This window comes from Tenrec ecaudatus, chromosome 11 (genome assembly GCF_050624435.1).
Source record: "Tenrec ecaudatus isolate mTenEca1 chromosome 11, mTenEca1.hap1, whole genome shotgun sequence".
Taxonomy (NCBI): domain Eukaryota; kingdom Metazoa; phylum Chordata; class Mammalia; order Afrosoricida; family Tenrecidae; genus Tenrec; species Tenrec ecaudatus.
Genome location: NC_134540.1, coordinates 116,321,781 through 116,336,645, shown reverse-complemented (window position 1 = coordinate 116,336,645; position 14,865 = coordinate 116,321,781). Strand labels below are relative to the sequence as shown.

Genomic DNA, 14,865 nt, shown 5'->3' with positions numbered 1-14,865 from the left:
TCTTTTCAGTAAACTGCTCTAGGTATTCTTATTTATGGCTATATTAAAATATATAAGTAACCACTGAACGCTTTCTAATTGTCAAGACTAAAACAAAACATAAATATAGTATGAAAACCTTCTTTTGCTCTTGCTCCATACTCATTTAACCCTCCTCAGATGTGAAAGTACTAATACTATATGCTCATTCATTCTTTGTATTTTCACAGGGTTTAATATTTACATATGAAAGCATTCGTTCTCTACTCTCATTTGTAAAAATATGTCTGGAGAGTTTGATTCTAATTTTTCAGTACTATAATCATGACTGCAGTGAATATTTTGAACAATCTTTTATTATAAAAATGACTTATTAATTTGTTATTGTAAGTGGAATATTTGATACAAAATGTATAAACACTTTGATACATTCCAAGAGATTCTACCAGTGTAAAGGTTCATCAACCACGCACCTAAAAATTCCAATTCCCTCACAACTCAAAGCGAATACAATAGGTAGTATAAATACTTTTAAGTTTTTAACGTTTAGCAAATGTGATTATGCATCCTTCCAAATGTATTTGTGAATTTTGATTTTTATTCTGTGAAGTGTTTTCTGATTAATGAAGGATTAAAGCATAATAGAAAATCAACAAAGGGTTTTTTCTTTTATCCTACTTTATTTTCATTGTTGTGGGTATCTGGGATGTTAATCCTTTTTCTAGGCTACATTTTATTGGATGTTTTCACAGTACTATGTTGATTTCTTTATTTTAACTTTGTTGGGTAGTTTACATTCAAAGAATGTTCAAAATTGTCAAACTATTCCTTTTGTGGCTCTCTAGGTCTACTGTCCATAGAAGGCTCCCCTAAGAATTTAGAATATCTTTGTACTTCAGTTGTTACTTTAGTTTGCAATACAATTCGTCAACTCTTTCTTCTCTTTTATTATACGGGATAAAATGTAGATCTAATTTCCTTTAGCATTAACACACTCATAACCAGTTATTTTAATTAATTTTAAGCATTTTTATTTGGTAATTTTATATAATATCTTACTATTTACAGGGGATTGTCATTGGTCTGTTGGTATTCTTTTGGGCTTTGTTTTTGTTGTTGTTTGGCTCCCATACTGTGTGGTTCTCTTTACATTACTGTATAGGATGGCATCATTGGTAAGCATTTCCTGTTGCTCTTCTTTGAAACCTGACAGTTTTTCTCTTATTAGCAATTTTGTAATCAGTTTGGCATATTACATTAAAACTCTATTTTGACTTTGACTGAATATGCATGGGATGTATGAAATACTGTATGGAGAGTAACGTTCTTATTTCGATATGTTACAGAGGGAATTGTTCTCTTTACACACTTATCACAGCCCAGTTGTGCTTGCTTGTGTATAGGTAAACAATTACTCAGTTACTTCCAAATCAGATTATATTATGTCTCGATCTTTGAAATCAGTGATAAAATACCTAAATATTTTGATCATTGTTTTATTTGGTTTAGTTTCTTTTATTTTTGGAGGCAATATTTTAGATTGGGAAGGTATGCCAACGAGTAAGACAGATTCACTCTTCTCAAGACGCTCAACTCACAGTCTACTAGGGAAGATATTCAGTAGCTAAGTAGAATATTCAATATAGAAATGCTTTGGATAAGTATTACAAAATCATTGAGTAAATGTCACTTATTTCTGCACAGACAGTGATAACTTATGGCACTCTTAATGCGACGTTCTTTTAAAATACATAATATATAGTTTGGTCTGCAAAGTTTAAGGAAGATAGCATATTAAGAGAATAAAAGTTTACCATGGGGATCCATTAAAAGATTAAACACAGGTAAGTGGGAGCAAACACATTTATAAAGTAGATGGCTTGTGGCAGGAGAGTGATTCATGCTATCCCTTGTGTAAAGTGGAGATTTAAAATTTCTTAGAAATGGAAGTGGTGTCTAGATAGCTGATCTAAATATAACCCCCTCCCTAGGGCATGGACAACTGAAAAAGTGAGTGAAGGGAGACATGGGACAGTGTAAGACATGAAAAAATATATATTATGAAGGGTATGGAAGGGAGAGTGGGGGGAGGGAGGCGAAAAAAACAAGAAGCTGATACCAAGGGCTCAAGTAGAAAGAAAATGTTTTGAGAATGATGATAGCAACACATGTACAAATGTGCTTGACACAATGGATGGATGGATGGATGGATGGATTCGGATAAGAGTTGTATGAGCATCCAATAAAGTGATTTATTAAAAAATATTTTTGAGCTTAGTGTTTGATAAAAACTGAAAATTAGAAGAAAATGAAATAGGAATCAGTAATAACAAAAGGGCTGGCTATTTAAACTTATTCACATGCTCTGAGCACAGTTTTCAAAAATATGTGTATATTAATGCTTCATTGACCTATGGTATTTAATAACATATTTTAAAATACATGAAAATTATTTGGAAAATTTGTTCATAGTCTAAAGCCATCCAGAGATCGCTTTTAGTTGTTGCTCGGTACAATCGAATTGCTTCCTGCTCACAGCGACACTGTGCACCAGACTCACAGTGCTTGTTAGGTTGGGACCCTTTGTTGCTGCCACTTTGTCACTCCATCGGGCTTCTCATCTTTGTCAGTGCCCTCAGACTTCACCAAATAGATGTCCTTCTCCACAAATTGGTTTATCCTGATCACGTGTTCAAAGTATGTACAATGAAGTCTGATCATGCTTGCATCTAGAGGGCATACTTTTAAGATTGATGTGTTGGTTCTCTTGGCAGTCCATCGCACTTTTCAATAGTCCTCACCAGCACTGTATTCAAATGTATCTATTCTTCTGTATTATTTATTACTGGGTAGATAACTCTCACCTGCATAAGAATCTGTTGAAATTGCCACAGCTTCAGTTAGGAACACCTTAGCCCTGAACGCGATGGCCTTGCATGTCCACCATTTTAAGGGGACTAGGGACAGGAGATTCGCCCAGTGCAGTACAATGTTTTACTTGTTTTGACTGCTGCTTCCATAAAAATTGCTGTGGATCCAAGCAAGATGAAATTCTTAACAAAATCACCATCTCTACATTTATCAGGATAATGTCTATTGGTCCAATTGTGATGGTTTGTTTTTTCTTTACATTAATTTGTCATCCACACTAAAGACTGCAGTCCTTAATCTTCATCAGCAAGTGCTCCCATCCTCCTCACTTGCAGCAAGCAAGGTTGTGTCAACCGCCGATCATAGGTTGCTAGCAAGCTTTCCTCCAATCCAAATACTTCATTCCTCTGTATGCAATCCACTTTCTCCTGTTATCTCTCAGCACGCAGATTCAACAAGGATGCTGAAAGATTACAGCCCTTGTGCTCACCTGCCCTGATTCTAAATGATTCCGTCTTCTCTCGTTCTGTTCAGATGATGGCCATTGGTCCGCGTGCGGCTTTCCCAAGAGCACAGTGACGTGCCCCGTAGTCCTCACTCGTGTTTACCTCCCCCTCCTCATGTGCAGCTCTAAGTTGAGGTGGCAGCTCTCCATCAGCTGTGTACGGATTGCCTTCTGACTTGAGGGGCTTGCCTTCCTGCACTATAGCTCACCATGATCTCTTGCTGTTCATCGTTTTTCCGCATAGTTGCCAGTGTTCCGTGACTGTTCATGACATTTTATGTTCCTAATAACTCTGAAGTGAATAGCCTTCACTTTGTTCTTAGTTGGTCTTAGTCTGGAAGCTCCACTGAAAACTGTTCACCTTGAATGATGCTGCTGGTATGTGAACTACCCAGCCATAACTGTCAGCAGCTTTTCTTTCCTGGCTTCTTACTCACCTCCTGCTTTCTTCATGTATATTGCTTTGGGTGTCATGTATGTTGAGACGCTGGAAGATCCCGAGGTAAATCTCCCTAATTGTCTTCATTGTAATCCTCACTGTTGTTGCCATCATCATCTTCACCATGAGCAGTTAGTTTATTGATATACAGGAAGACCCTCGATTATGATCATCCAGCCTGTAAAACAACTCCTTGCCCTTTAACTACGTAAATGCCCTCATTTTGAAACGAGTAAACCAGCCCCAATTGCACTGAAATGCTTTATCTCATCGCCTTCACTTGTTGCACTGGCAGCTCTTTAATCATGAAGGAAGCTTATAGCTTTCCCTTGGACAGCTAAATACGGACCGGTGCGCCTGCTCCGACTGACCTGGGAATTTTAAAGACACCATTAAGAGATGGACACCTTCATAACCCATGGGCTGCCAGCATTTAGTCACTGCCTAGATACATATTTCGATTATGCAGAATACATAATTTATAGCAACTTTTAATATTATAACACTTTTAGAGAGTAACAGTGATACTTTTATTGGATGTTAGAAACTCTCATTACATACATTAGTTTTCCAAGGGATAGCTGTTTTTAATTTTTTAAAATCATTTTATTAGGGGCTCATACAACTCTTTTCACAATCCGTACATACATCATTTGTGTCCAACACATTCGTACATATGTTGCCATCATCATTCTCAAAACATCTGCTTTCTAGTTGAGCCCTTGGTATCAGCTCCTCATTTTTCCCTGTCCTCCCTGCTTCCCCTCCCCCTGAACCCTTGATAATTTATAAATAATTAATAGTTTATCTTATCTTACACCATCCCACATCTCCCTCACCTAGTTCTCCGCTGTCCGTCCTCCAGGGAGGAGGTTATAGGTAGACCTTGTCATCTCTTCCCCACTTCTCCCTCATCTTCCCTTTATCCTGCCAATATTGCCACTCTTACCACTGATCCTAAGGGGGTCATCTGTCCTGGATTCCCTGTATTTTCAGTTCCTATCTGTGACAGTATACATTCTCCGATCCAGGTAAGGTAAAATTGGGATCATGATAGTGGGGGGAGGGGAAGCATTTAAGAATTAAAGGAAAATTGTATGTTTCACCTTTGCTATACTACACTCTGACTGGCTCGTCACGTCCCCACAGCCCTTCTGCTAGGAGACATCCAATCTCCCCCAGATGGGCCCTGGGTCCCCACTCTGCACTCCCCCTCATTCACAATGCTATGATTTTTTTTTCAGCACAACGTGCTTTCTCAACTTTTGTTAGGCCATGATTAATCTTTAATCTGCAAACTTAATTAAAGATGAAGATAGCCCTCTGGTATAGTGGCTACATGTTTGGCTGCTAACCACAAAGCTATCAGTTTGAAACTCCTAGCTGCTCTTCTGGAGAAAGACGAGGGCAACAGCCTGGGAAACCCAAGGAGGCAATTCTACCCCATTGTATAAGGTCATTATAAATTAAAAATGGCTCTGTGACATTGAGTTTGGTTTTGAGAGTAGTTGTTTCAGTAATAACACACAAGGACATGTGTCTAGAGATTATTCCTGCCACTCTTAGTAGTGCCCTAAATATTAGCTAGCAGTCATCAGTAGTGTTTAATACATGTTTGATGAATGTATAATTTAAAAATTAATAACTATAGTTTTATTGTCTTGTTTCATCGCTTATAAATTTGTGTCATATTAGAGAAACTGGAAATTCAGTGAATTAGACACTGACAATAAAATGGCTCATAAAGAAGCACATTTTGAGAACATTCAAAATCTGCCTTTCAGTTTTATTTTATTTTTTATCTAAATCCTGGTTTCAGGAATTGTAACAGCATTGCAAATATAGCCTTAATATTTTTGCAAACTGGATTATAATAATCTCACTGAATCTGCTTTAAATCTCCTTATTGGGTTTTTACCAACATGTATTTTATTAAAGGGTCTTCTTTGTTTTCTGATGGGTCTCCAGTCTTTGGTTTAAAGTTTGCCAGATGAAACATGTGGTGATCATCTCTTTACGTATTGCAAAAGTGAAAAGTCAGAGGATGTGCTTGAAAACACAAAACTCTGAGCCAGATCAGAGGAACAGCCACTGGTTTTAGGTTGATAGGTGACTGCTTAACTTTGTAGAAATGCTGCCCTTTCAGGAATGAAATTGAGAATAGATGGCTTAGACACATTTTGTACAAAACACTGCCAGGTCGAAATCTTTCCCAGTTTCCTCAGTTTGCAATCATTGCAGCAGACACTTCACCGCAGTTAAGTAGGATTGTCCAAAGACAACTCTGGGATTACTGCATCCTTCTGACACTTCTTAGTGCTTTGCAAATGCAAATTTTATGGAAAACATGTAATTCTGGAGTTCTCTCTTCAATCCCTGCCCTTTCCTAGATGGCCAAAGCCCAAACATTATTCTTTCTTAGTTGTGTTTTCTTCTAGAATCATGAGTAGTATTAATAATAATAGAGCACTAATTCAAATGTGTTTTTTTTACCCAGTAGGCAGGAAGTGAAAGATAATTCTCTAGCTACTTGTATTGTACTCATTTGGGAGAAATATTCCTATATGATTATGCTCTTAGCTATCTTCTGTTAAGACAACAGAATGTGTGTGAAAAAGAATTAGCATTATATATTAATGAAATCCCAAAAGTGATAAAATTGTTTATTGCAAAGTAAGATTCATTGTTGGCTATATGCTTCTAGTCTTCTGCCATGGACCAAAAGTGATTAAAATTAATTTGTATCGTAGCTATCTGCTCAGCCCTGTGGCCAGTGCAGGTTGTTGGGTGCTATCAGTGGTGATTCATAGGGAGGGAGCACACACAGGAACTTCATGGCCACCCTCAAAGGCTCACAACATTTCTCACATCGTTGAGCCTGGTGATTCTAATGATCTATTTGTCATAACTGTAAATGCCTATCTTCGGATATTCAAAAGAGCCACCATGAAATCCTTTCCTTTTAAATCATTTTTCTGTATGCAATTGCTTAAGAATTCATATTCCGAAGGCTTCTAAATTAGCCTGGGTGTGTGCAACACGTTATGACAGAGAAATGTTAAAAATAGCCTGAGACACATTTTCAGGATGTTCTACTGTAAAGAGCTGTGAGCCGTTAGCTGCCTTTCTATGATAACCCAGAAAGAGCCTCGAGACTAGAATTTTCACACTGACCTGTCCCTGCAGGCATAAGCTGGCTGGTTCAAGTGCAGACAGTTAACAAGTGCCTTTCAGCTTTATTTAGAAATTTGTTGAGTGTGTTCTCCTTGAAATGAGGCTATCGCTATTGAGGGGACCACCCGACCTTCTGGCCTCCACTTTGACCTTTGTTTCTTGCCTGTCTTTTAAAAAGACTTTCTGCTTTCCTCTTGAGTGATGGTCTTGAGGTTCAACCACAGCTCACCAGGTCTGCTGTCAGTACTTGCCTTTTGTGTTGTGGAAAAAAGTACCTGCTGTGAACAAGTTGTTAGTTTTGTAAAATCCTATCATGAAATCTCCAGCTCATTTACCAACTACTGTTCTTCCACCAGTCTCCAACATTTGCATTCCAATCAACACTAATTATCAATGCATCCTGATCGCATGCGATCAATTTCCAAATGAAGTTTGTGGTAGAATTCTTCAATTTCTTCATCACTAGCTTTTGTGGTTGGTCCATACATTTGAATAATTGCTTATTGATTGGATTTCCTTGAAGCTGGATAGATATAATCCTGTAATTAACAGCATTGTACTTCATGATGGATGTAGTGAGATCCTTTCTGACAATGAATACCACACCATTCCTCTTGATTGTGTTTTTCCTGGTGTAGAAAATGAAATGACCTTCTGATTTTAAATTGCCAATACCAGTCCATTTCCATTTACTAATGCTTAGAGCATTGTTGTACATGCATTCCAGTTCATTTTTGAGCACTTCCACTTTTCTTACATTTATGCTTCACATATTCCAAGTTCCAATCATAGAAGACTGTTGCAGCTGTTTCGCTTTACCTTGAGTCCTACGCCATGAGCAAATGAAGACAGCAAATGCTCCGCTCTTGCCGGCTTTCCTCAATTCACTTCCACGTAGTGGACTCCCCTCCAAGAAAGCAGCTCCTCTGCAGTCACATTTTGAGGGCCCTCCCACCTGAGGGGTCCATCCACATGCAGTTTATCTGACAGTGTTCTGCTTCCTTTGTTCAGGCTTTCAACATGTGAGCCTGCTTTGAAGCTCTGTCCAAGGTTTTAAGCAGCTTCTTCCTCAAGAGTGGGAGTCTAGTCCCTCCTTAGTTGTGCTTGGGGTGGCCCTGCTGGCATTTGAAACACCAAAGACATAGCTTCCAGCATCACAACAACACAGAAGAGCCCACAGCATGACAAACTGGCAGACAAGTGGTGCATTTGAATTGAATTTGCATTTGAACTGGGGTGCTGGAGAAGGACAAACTGCTCTGTATTGAAATCAGTAAGACCAGAGTGCTCCTTAGAGGCAAGGATGACAAGACTTCCTCTTACATGCTTTGGACATGTAGTCACAAGACTAAAGTGGAAGGGTGGCAAAAAAGAGGAAGGGGTTCAGCCAAGTGGATTGGTTGACACCATGGCTTCATCAATGGGCTCAGGCGCAGGAACCATCGGGAGGGTGGTGCTGAACCATGCAGTGTTTTGTTCCACTGTGCACAGGCTCACTATGTGTCACAGTGGACTGATGGCACAGAACAATACCGTCGACAACGACAGACAACAACCCCACCTTGCTTGCTGAAAGCGAGGAGAACTTGAAGCACCTGCTGATGAAGATCAAGGATGGCAGACTTCAGTATGGATTTCAATTCATTAAAAAAAACAAAAACCCAAAGTCTTAAAACTGCACTAATACATAATATCATGATAAATGGAGAAAAGATTGAAGTTATGAAGGATTTCATATTGCCCTTTTCCTTGCTTTGATCATGGAAGCCACAATCAAGATCTAAGGATATGTATTATATTAGGTCAATCTGCTGCACAAGACCTCTTTAGAGTGTTGCAAAGCAAGGGTATTATTTAGAGGCCCAAAGCATTGTCTCTTCAATCACCTCCTATGCAGTGACGTTCGACATTGAATAAGGAAGACCAAAGAAAAGTGATGCACTTGAGCCATGGTGTGGGAGAGTATTGACAGTACCAGGGACTGAAAGGACAAACACATCTGTCTTGAAGTGAGTACAGTCAGAGTTCTCCTTACAGAAGATGACGAGGCCTTGCCTCACATCCTTTGCACAGACCATCTGAGAGACCAGTCCCTGGAGAAGCACGTCATGCCTGGGACAGTGATGGGCAGTAAAAGAGGAAGGCCTCAAGGGCAGGCTGCCACAGTGCGTGCCTCAGGGAGCTCATAGGCACTCTGGTACGCACGGTGCAGGCTGGGCAATGTTACATTCTTTTGTACCCAGGGTCACAGGGCCAGAGCTGCCCCAAGGCAACTAGCCAATGCCACCCTACTAAGTAGTTCTAAAAAGTCCAACTATTTCAAGTACTCTGTGGCTTTTGAGGATGGTAAGCTCTTTTGGAGACCCATACGTCATTGCTTCTCATTCTTCCTAATGCGGGGACCCTTTAATACACTTCCTCATGTTGTGGTGACCCCCTAACCTTAAAATTATTTTTGTTGTGACTTCATAACTATAATTTCGCTACTGTTTTAAATCAGGCAACCCCTGTGAAAGGGTCATTTGACCTCCAAAGGGGTTGCATCTCAGGTTGAGAACTGCTCTTGTAGGTAGTGTGGCTTCAAAGCCAGCAGATTTGTAGACTCTGCTGCCAAATGTTGACATCAGCAGTTATAAGGGTGAAATATCTTAATGTTACGTCTAAATGTGTGAGAATGGTGACATCATTTAACATCATTCTGTGAGACTGATCCACTTTCTTTGAAAAGTACCCACTTGTGTTTGTCTCCTTGGGTTTCCTAGAGACTCAGAGTGTAGTCGTTCATGATATCTAATCCATATACTCTAGCGTTCTCCTTAATGTTTTAATTCAGTGTGAACTCACAGCATATAGGTTGACCATTTTCTTAACATATCCTTGAAAGAAATGCAGACTAATCCTGTCTTCCAGTTTGACCGCAGAAATGGCAAGTACATGGTGATCAGAGCAGGAATTAATCCACTTGTAGTCTATGCTTACTTCGCATTCTCTGTGGAAAATCCATCTCTCTGATCTCTTTTTGTTCTATACCATTATATTGCATCTTTATTTAAAAGCACTGTTATGAGAATTTTCAATGTTATTATTCCTTAGTTTGGGAATTCCATAATCTTATCAATGGTCAATAGATATTTGGCAGATTGGAAAATAAATATAACTAATCATTTACTTGTGCAAGAGTATTCAAGAACTCTGCTGTTTGCCAGCCACAGTACTGAATATTAAAAAAACAATATGGTCTGTAATCCCCTAGTTATTTATTCAGCCAAAGTAGAATGAGGTAGTTGTAAAAATGTGGCTCTTAGATAAAATCTGTTTTCACTACTTCCTGGGAGAAGTTCTGCCTCTGTGTAATTCCTAGCATTCACCTGAACACCACTGCGGTCATGTCTGAACACGACTGGTTATTGCCCCAAAGAGAATGGTCATTGCAATTGGGTGCAAATTGTTTGGAATTATATAGGTTGTTTGTGATTATAAATTCTCAAATCCACTTTTGTTTCTTCATTTTACTTTAATTTTGACAGTCACTCTGTTGATCCTCACTATTTTCTAGAAGTTCACTGCTGTCTAGCTTTCCTTTTCTTTGTACAAGGAGCACTTACCTCAGTCTACTGAATGCCTTTTACTTTCCTGATTGATAAGAGCCTTGGCTATAAAGCGAGGAAGAATTGGAATTATCACTCCATGAATTGGTTTTAGGGATAAAAACAAGCCACAGCATATTGGTCTAGTCAATACCCTTCATCGGCCTCAGCACATGTTCCATGGCTGTGGTTGTTAGTATGCACGCCTGCCCAGCCTGTACTGACAGCCACTTCACAATCACTAGACATCATATTTATTTCCTGTCTATCATCTCACAATTCACCACATTCATCGATTTCTTTCACACAAGCATCCAGACACTGCGTGAAAAGTGTTGTGTTGCTAATTTGAAGGTCAGTGGATAACACCCACCAGCCCTCCTCTGGATCCCTATAGAGCAAGGGTTCTCAAACTGGGCCGTGACCTACTTTGGGTTTGGACGATCCTTTCACAGGGGCACCCAATTCATAACAGTAGCAAAATGACAGTGATGAAGTAGCAATGAAAATGTTATGGTTGGGGGCCACCACCACACGGGGACCTGTGTGACAGGGTCTCGGCGTCAGGAAGGTGGAGAAGCGCTGCTCTTGGACCTCTTTTTCGTGATGGTTGATTTAAGAGAACAGCAGGCGGGTGTGAAATTCTGTTTCCTGCTTTGTAAAAATGCCACAGAAACTGTTGTGACGTTGAACACAGCTTCCAACGGCAGCGCTATGGGAAAAACTCAAGTGTCTGAGTGGGTTTCTCATTTCAAAGAAGGTGGAGTATTGAATGATGACAAACCCCATTCTGGATGTCTTTTAACATCCCAAACGGATGCAAATGTCGACTCCTAGTGCCTTTGGAGTTCCTCCCACCAGGTCAGACTGCTAATCAAACTTTCTACTTAGAGATTCTAAAAAGGTGGCATAAAACGTAACCATAAAAGGTGACCAAAAACGGCTTTATTTGTGGCAGACGGGGGACTGGTTTTTCCACCACAACAATGCACCTGCTCATACAGTCATCTCAGTGTGCTGGTTTTGGGCAAAAACAACATGCCTCTCTTGCCCCATGCACCTAACTCACCTGACCTCACTCCCTGTGACTACTTTTTGTTTCTGAGAATTTAGAGGGACATGAAAGGACAGTGATTTGATGACATAGAAGAGGTGAGGGAACAAAAATGAGGGAAGTGCTATCAACTATCCAAACAGATGAGTTGGAAAATGTTTCCAAGAATGGAATCACAAATTTGAAAAATGTATTACGTATAATGTAGAACACTTTGAAGGTGATAAGTTTGTGTTGTAAAAAAAAAATTAAATACATAGCTTTGAAAAAAAATCACTTTGAAGGATACACAAAAAATCTCCTTTCAATTCTATTGCAATGAATTAGAAAGGCATATTTAAAATAAGGAATATATGGATATAGAAATCAATACAGGAGTTATTAAAAGTAATTATGCATTACTTTATATTGTCTTGTAATATATCTCTAGCTCAAAATGGAGATTCATAGAGCCCCTTATGATAATCATTTTCCTTAACAAACAAATATCCAATAACAACAACAAAAGGATCTACTCATAATTTTCTTCCAGAATTTATCAAATCTACTTTTGGTCTCTTATTTATCCAAGGTAGCAGTGCTATCTTGTTTAAGACGTTCAAAGATAATTGGAACATGATCGATAATTAACAGCTTATGATAGTTTTTGCTTGCAGTGAAACTATAGAAGGTTACGTTTTTCAGTTTGAAGAGGTGATGTTTTGAAGTGAGAGGAAAGGAAAACAAGGGGAGGGATCAATTCAAACTAAGCCAAACTTTGGCTTGGGTGGTAAATCTTCACATCTTGGGAGATGATTTTAAATACATCATGTACGCTGTTAATTGCATTCGATTTGGACTACCCTGTGTGGAATGCTTGAAATATTCTCATAGGGAATGGAGTGTCAGTGAAAAGGCTCTCACTGTTCTGGTGGTAAGAAAACATCAGATTAGGAAAATCGGACTGAGTGGAATTTTGCCAAAGCCTATTGGATATTGTTTAAAGATAAAAGTGCAGGCCGACTCAGGAGTTACGAAATAGCACCGTGCCCTCCAGAATCAAACCACATTTGATTAGCAGATTGGATTCTTCCTTTCTAGACTGAGACTGATCTGGAATGGAGTTGATTCAGGCATCTGAGTGAAGGGAGGCAGCGAGCCGTGGCTGCTCAGGTGCTTCACCCCATTAGAGTTTAGGATTAACGGAAGTTCGGCATCAAATTTCCATGTCACTTAGGTTGGAGTCTGGGCTGCCCAAAAGGGGGAAAATAGATTTCAGTAAGGTAGAACATATGTTAGGACTGCAGTCTTGATCGGGCAACTGCAGGCCAGGCTAATGGTCCCCGAGGAGAACCACGCTTGAGCGTCAGAAGGTGTTCCGTTTGCTCGCTGAACACACTCGCCATTAGCGAGACGTTCTTGGGAAGACTGTCAGAAATGCCAAGCAGAAAGAAAGAACAGGCGAAGATTAGTTGACTCTGCATTCCAAGTCACCAATGTATTGGAAGTTAATTGCAGACGCCTAGGGCAGATCATGAATTTTATCCATGGTCTATGGAAGAAGCTGCTCCTTCTCCTCTTTCAGTGGGTAGTGAATGCTATTACAGGCATGTGGTCACTGAGCAGAGCAACTCGCGAGCTGCATTCCCAGCCCACTCTGCTTTTACTTTCTTAAGGTGCCTGATTCCATTTTTTAAATGTTCCTGGCTTCTGTTGGATCTTGATATTAATAGATTATTATTTCTTAAAAGGGTGACGAGCAGAGAAATACACATAAAAATTTGAGCTTCATTAGACCCAGGCACCTGTGGTTTTCAATAAATTATATATGTAGTGTAAATATTAGGGAGTTGGTAGGTAGGTAAGTGTGTACATATGTGGGTAGGTTTGGTAGGGAAGTAGCTGGATAGATAGATAGATGGATGATAGGTGGAATGTAGAATGATAAAAGTAGATATATAACAGAGTCATGGTATTTGAATGTAGAATGATAAAAGTAGATATATAACAGAGTCATGGTACTTAGTTCATGCCATGATGAAATTACCATATTTAGTCTCAGGAAGATTAGTTTTGACATACTGTTGTCATATGAGCACAGATAGAGAAATTTAAAATTTGAGCACAAAAGCTGATGTTTAGTACATAAATTTAAGTTGTTTTCCTAATGGAGGAAAATGTCACTGAAGATAAGTATTGAAAACATGTGAATTCTATAAATTCTGTATTAAATAATTATCACATCCAACAATATGAAGTTACAAATGTTTGAAGCAGAAATATTAAGAAATTTTCCAACTTCAACTATATGCCAAAGGTAAAGTAAAAATGTGTCCTTTATTAATCATTATGAAACTATAAAAAGCATATAAGCTAATAAAGTATTTTATATTCATGTAATTAGTCTGTATTTACTATTACCTTGTGATATATATGTATTATTCAGTTTACCAATGTAAATAGTGAGTTTGAAATAAATTGTGTATTCTCACAAATAAGTAATATGAGAGCTTCTTTACAAACAGGCAAAATGAAAATAGTGGGAAGCATTAGAAGTTCTCCAAATGGTTTTAGTGTGTTGACCTTTTTAATTTTAGTGTTTGATGCTTGTTACTAAGAATAATTTACAAATACTGAATTCTGTAATACAATGTTCGTTAGCAGTATATTGCAACTATATGGTAGTTTTAGCCTATACAACTGGAAATACATGCGGGTTGAAAATACATATAGGATAGGATGAAATTTTGCTTCAAAATGTTCTTTCAACAGTGTTACATTTCATATGTTCACCAAATATTTAATAAACACTATGTGCCAGAAATTAGTATAGACACAAGAGTAAATAGCAAAGAATAAAACAGCCAGTAAAACAACCAAAGTTCCTGCCCTCATAACTGCTCTTGTGTTTTAATTTTTAGTTTTGAGAAATTATATTCGTGAAGAGCACAAGCTCCATAATTAAATAGGAGTATTAATTCTCAGCTCCAGTAACATGTGACTGTGAGCAAGTTATTGAATTCTTTGATCCTAAATTCCTCTGTCTATAATATATCGCTAATACAGTATCTATGCCATAAGTTTGTTTAATTCAAAACATTCACTACATCCCAGCCACTATAAGTGCTCAATCTATTTTTTTGCTAGTAAAGCATATTAAGGAATATATGTATGACCAAACTACATCCTCAGTCAAGCATGGCATGCTGGGGAGGTACACCATAACACTGAGCTCAGGTTTGGAGGCCAGGTAAATAGTTAGTTCATATTATACCAT

General features: G+C 38.6%; 1 protein-coding gene across 3 annotated transcripts in view; it reads left to right on the top strand.

Annotated features, from left to right (window-relative positions):
• The window catches only part of LOC142461502 (thyrotropin-releasing hormone-degrading ectoenzyme-like), a 137,105-nt gene that overhangs the window by 22,334 nt on the left and 99,906 nt on the right, over positions 1 to 14,865 (top strand). The window lies entirely within an intron of this gene.